Here is a 6,000-nt window from a genome sequence, read left to right as displayed (position 1 = left end):
GGAGAAAGTTGTTATGCCCCAACTTGGCCGAGAGAGAGAGAGAGAGAGGAGTGGTGAGGACAGTAGAAGATGTAAGGAGGAATAAAGAGAGAGAGAGAGAGAGAGAGAGAGGAATGGTGAGGGCAGTAGAAGGAGGTGTAAGGAGGAATAGGCGGAGAGAGAGAGAGAGAGAGAGAGAGAAGGGGGGGGACATAAAAGGGTTGGCACGTTGGCCCATTGGGGGGTATTTTCGCTGAGCTGTGATTTTCGGCCCTGTCTGGCATTTCTCTCTCTCTCTCTCTCTCTCTCTCTCTCTCTCTCTCTCTCTCTCTCTCTCTCTCTCTCTCACACACACACACACACACACACACACACACACACACACACACACACACACACACACACACACACACACACACACACACACACACACACACACACACACACACACACACCTTTCTCTTTTTCATCTCTGTGTAACTAATAGGATGACCAATGTGATGGAGGTGGAAGTTGACGAAATGATATAAGAAGCTTTTAATATATCGTATGAATTATCTTCGAGGGTTTGGTGAGAGTTGGGATTTATTAGTGAAATTCGTAGTTAGATTATTGATATTTTGGCAGGTAGATAGATAAATAGATGGATAGATAGAGGAATGGTAGGCAGATAGATAGGTGTGTTTGTCACCATCTAGCTAAGTTCACAGATAGACATTGACAGACAGAGATGTAGACAAGAATAGAAGATAGTTGCAGAATAGGTCAGAAGTGCTTTAACCCTTCTTATTCATTGTCGTCATATTTCCTTCGTCCAACCATCAATGTTATTCGTATCAGGAGAACGCCCATGTACTAAAGGGTTTATTGAGGGCAAGAGTTCACACCTCCATATTGAAAGTCTTGCTGGAATAGAGTAAGATTTGCCAGCTAGTAGCAAGAGTGAACCAGAGGGTGCAGCATAAAGAGGTGGAAATCGTGTGAAATGTGTTAGGCTAATGAGATATTCTGAAGGTATTGAGTGCTAAGTATATGGGTGGTATTTCTCTCTCTCTCTCTCTCTCTCTTCCGGAAGTCAGAAGTGTAAGGGTGTTATTGAATGAGACTGTACGTTAGGCAAATAGATAAGATAGATAGATATGATAGCCACAGATAGACTTAAAAAATCCCCTGTCAACTCCTAAATAGATACAAGATAGACATACAGACAGCCCAATAAATTTCTATACATATCAACCATGTGAAAGCTCCATATAGGCTTAAGGAGTGAGAATGCTAAAAGGGACATACGTAATAATCTGCTTAGAGAGAGAGAGAGAGAGAGAGATTAAAAAGATCATGGGGAGAGATATTGATTGACTGATTAATTACACTAAAAAGATCATGAGAGAGAGAGAGAGAGAGAGAGAGAGAGAGAGAGAGAGAGAGAGAGAGTTGCGGTAGATATGTGGTAGATAGAGTTAGGCTATAATGGGTAGACACCGACCAGAAGGTTGCACAGACCAGCTAACAAAAAAATAATTAAATAAAATAAAAAATACAGAGTAAATCGTTTGAACACTCGATATCGTAGCGGGACATTGGATGATGATGATGATGATGATGCTAGTGGTGATGATTGATGCTGCTCGTTTTAGTTTTGGTGGTGATACGATGATGCTGATGATGATGATGATGGCATTCGTCTTTATGTTAATGGTAATGATGATGGTGATGATATGATGATAAAGATGCTACTCGTCTTGGTTTTGGTGGTGACTTGATGATGATGATACTCGTCTTTATGTTAATGGTGATGATGATGATGATGATGATGATGATGGCAACGGCGGTGGTGATAATACGATAAATGCTATTGTTACTGCTGGTGACGATGATGATGATGATGATGATGGTAGCGGCGGTGGTGATGATACGATAAATGCAACTTCTGCTGATACTGTTGCTAGTGATGAATGATGATGATGATGGTGATGATCCAGTTAGGTCTAGGGGTGGTGAATGCTAAAAGGCCCATATTATTAGCGAAAGTGACCAGACCACCGCCATAATCCGCTTTCGATCACATCCACGACCGGTTCCTAGAGACCACCGCTAAACCTGGCTGGCTGGTTCACATCCATCAAAATGTTGTTGCTAGATTTTATTATTATTATTATTATTTTTTATTAACAAACAGACAGCACCATCATACCACCGTCCTTACTGTTTTTGTATCAGAAAGAGAGAGAAAAATGAAAAAGAGTTTGGGATCTTGGTTAGGTGAAAGAAATGGGCCTAATTGGGGATTGTGTCTTCCGTTTTCCCCCAGAGAAATCTCGCAAAAACTCGGAAAATATAGTTCAGTATTCAGGTAATTATAGGCGTATTTGAGTGAAATAGCATATACAGAAGTTAGTTAGTTAGTTACCCCAGTTATTTATTTATTTAGTAAAAGAAAATGATTAAGGAAAGGGTTAGGAAATGAAAGAGAGACTGACTGGGTTGGCTTGGAACACCATGGTACACAAATTAGGTATATAAATAGTAGAAGAAAATTAGGAGAAACTTAGTAAAAATATGGAAATAGCTAGACTGACTGGCTGACATGAAACACTGCGGTACAGAAGTTAGTTAGTCAGTCAGTAAGCCAGTAAGTCAGCCAGCCAGTCAGTCAGTCAGTCGGTCAGTGTGTTAGTAAAGAAAGCTAGTGAGAAAAGGTTAGTACGAGAACAGGATAACTAAGTGACTGCCTGGGTGAAATAGCATGGTACAAAAGTAAGTTAGTAAGAGAAAGTTGAGAAAAAGTTAGAAAGAGCAGGAGATAACCGTGAGACTGTCTGCCGCAGTTCACATCCCTTCCTCAGGATGTACTAAGTTGGTTTTGGCGGGATTTCGTATGTAAACAAACCGGGGGTCGCTTATTCTACCAAGCTGAGTATACAAACGGAACTGTCTCCCAGCATTTGTGAGAGAGGGAGAGGGAGAGAGAGAGAGAGAGAGAGAGAGAGAGAGAGAGAGAGAGAGAGAGAGAGAGACGGGCGTGAGGCAGGCTGTTGAGAAAGAGGTTAAGGAGACAGAAAATGTAGAGAGGAAGAGCTTGACAGAGACAGACAGGCGGAATGACAAACTAAACCCACAGATAGACAGCCGGATCGATAGGAGAGAGAGAGAGAGAGAGAGAGAGAGAGAGAGATTTAATGAGGAGGACGAAGGGAAGAGGAGGAGAATGGAGAGTAGAGAAATGGAGACAAGAAGTGTAGACGGTGGGAATGGAACGAGGTGGGTGAAGGAAGTAGGGAGATAGAGAACTGAAGAATGTAGGGGAAGGAAGAGTGAAAGAAGAAAATGGGAGGAGGTACGTGAAGGAAGATGGAAGGAGGTCGGAGAAAGAAGAGTGAAAGAGGAAAATAGTGGAAGATACGAGAAGGAAGAAAGGGAATGGAAGAAGGTAGAAGAAGGAAGGGTGGAAGAAGGAAATAGACAGGGGTAAGGAAAAGGAATGATGAGAAGAAAAGGAAAGGGAGAAGGAAGGGAATTAAAGAATTTAGGGGAAGAAAGAGGAAAGAACAAATAGACAGGGGTAGTTGAAGTAAAAAGGAAGGAAGAGAATAGAAGGAAGACCGAAAGAAGAATATGGCAGGAAGTAGAGGAACGAAGGAAAAAAGAATTATAGGAGGAGAGAATGGAGGGGGGAAGGAAGGATACAGAAAGATAATGGAGCAAGGTATTGAAGGGGAAGGAAGAAGGAAGGCGGCATGAAAACCAAGGGAATTTCACTAAATGTCCTGAATACTGATTGAAGGAAACATGGATGCAACAGGAAGGAGGGAGAATGTAGAGGTGAGAGTTAAGTAGAGGCGTAACAACCCAAAGGAGGAGGAAAGAGAGAGGAATAAGAAATAGAGGAAGATTATGGGAATGGGAGGGAAGGAAGAAGGATGGCAGATTGCAAGAGTAGAGCCAAAGCAGCGCGAAGGAAAAAGAAGGAGAGAGGAAGAGGATGGAAAGAGGAATAAGAAATAGACGAAGATTATGGAAAGCAGTATGGGAGGGAAGGAAGAAGGAAAGCAGATTGAAAGGCAGTGTGTTCCGCCTGATGTCTTGAATACCGATTGAAGGAAGCGTGGCAGTAACAGGAAGGGCGGGGAGTATAGGGGTGAATAAGAAGGAGAGACGGTGAAAGATATGAAAAAAGAGGGAATAACGTATGGAATGAATGTATAACGCTTTGAGTATGGTGATGGTATTATTATTATTATTATTATTATTATTATTATTATTATTATGAATTATTACCAAAGGACTTTATATATATAGGGAAGTTCTTTGGTTATGCAGGGGTTGGAAACATTCTCAGTAAATCCCCTCATATGATGGTAGCGTCCTTGGTATTGTCATTGCATCCTTAGACGATAAATACATCACCAGAGTAGTAGTGGTGGTAGTAGTAGTGGTGGTAGTAGTAGTAGTAGTAGTAGTATGAGGAGGAGGAGGACGACGACGACGTAGTGGACTGCGGGCTGAAGTTGCCTTTCTCCTGTAGTGCACCATCCTCTGTTTTTTCGGGAATGTGGGAGGGATAGGGAGGAAGATGAGGAGCGTTTTGTATATTCAGGTACTGGTGAAATTGTTAATAAAATGTCACTGAGAACATCACTGAGAACAAGACGAAAGTAAGCACGCATCGAGGAGTCTACCTTGGACGTTGTAGATTGGACGGTATGGGCGTAGAGAGGGTTATAATTAAAGGTTTCTCCGAGAACAAGAAGTATCAAGCAGAAAGTATTGAAGCGTTGTTTTCATATGCCAAGGATAGAATTTGGGTACAAGGCGGTTTGTTTGTGGCCACACCTGGGATTAAGGCGTCTGGCTGTAGAAATATAGGTAGGGGAAAGACAGAGAGAGAGAGAGAGAGAGAGAGAGAGAGAGATTTATACTGATAGACAAACCTACTCGACAGATAGATACATAACTAGGGAGACAGACAGATAAAGAAGCATGGGAGGGAGAGAAGAGGCCTGAAAGGGAGAGGAGAGTGAGAGAGAGTGGTGGCTGGTGTGGGGGTGACCTTTTGTGGCTGTCGCAGGTCAGGTCACAGTCTTCTCCACTTGTACGGCATCTTTTACCTGCCACTTGTATTTTCTTGTCATACCTCCTTATTTTCTTTTCCCCCATTTTCCTTTTTCTCTTCTAGTATTTTCTTTGCTCATTATTTTCTCTTTTCCCTCATTTTCCTATTTTTCTTGTACTATTTTCTTTGCTAATTATAGTCTCTTTTCCCTCGTTTTTCCGTTTTCTTAGCATTTTCTTTGCATCTTATTTTCTCTTTTCCCTGATCTTTCTCTCTTTCTTTTTCTTCTAGTCGTATTTTCTTTGCTCCAAATGTTGTTTTCCCGCCTTTTTTCTAGTATTTACTTTGGTCCTTCTCTCTTTTCCTGATTTTCTGCTTCCCGTTCAGTATATACATTTTTTTGTGTTTTGTTCTTTCCTTCTTTTGTGGGTTTTGTTGTCTTTCACAAAAAAAAATATATATATTTTCTTTGGTCCTTTATTTCTCTAACTCATATTTCTTTCGTTATCTTCATGTCTTCCTGATCCTTCGTATCGTTTTTCATAACTTTTTATATGTTATTTTAACGTACCTGCAACTTTCCTGTATTTCTTTCTTCGAACTTGCTCATTTATTTGTTTATATATTTATTTATTTTACGCTGATATATGGTGTCTGTGTTTTTCTTGCTTCAATCTCATTTCCCGGTGGTTAACCCAGAAAGGATCTCTCGTGGGGAAAGATTATAAACAGTCCCTATCTTCCCTCTCTAAAATCTGTCTATATCTGTTTATTTATCTGTCTGTCTTTCTATCTATCTGTCTGTCTATCTGTATACCCAATAACTCCTCTACTGGGGGCTTTACACACCCAAGTAAAATCGTTTAGCAACACCAATAATACAGTTTTAAAATGCCACATAAACTTCATCTCTACAAGGGAGCTCTCGTAAACTGAGTAAAAATTGTCTTTAACAGCAAAATGAATAG

At 40.9% G+C, this 6,000-nt stretch overlaps 1 protein-coding gene across 1 annotated transcript in view; it reads left to right on the top strand.

The window, feature by feature from the left end:
• Positions 1-6,000, top strand: part of LOC145395059 (uncharacterized) — a 288,850-nt gene that overhangs the window by 63,651 nt on the left and 219,199 nt on the right. The gene's annotated exons all lie outside the window — the stretch shown is intronic.

This window comes from Coenobita brevimanus, chromosome 29, assembly GCF_032717465.1.
Source record: "Coenobita brevimanus isolate Jiangsu-jjx chromosome 29, ASM3271746v2, whole genome shotgun sequence".
Taxonomy (NCBI): Eukaryota; Metazoa; Arthropoda; class Malacostraca; order Decapoda; family Coenobitidae; genus Coenobita; species Coenobita brevimanus.
The sequence above is the reverse complement of the archived record's forward strand: the minus strand, read 5'-3'. Positions and strand labels throughout refer to the sequence as shown.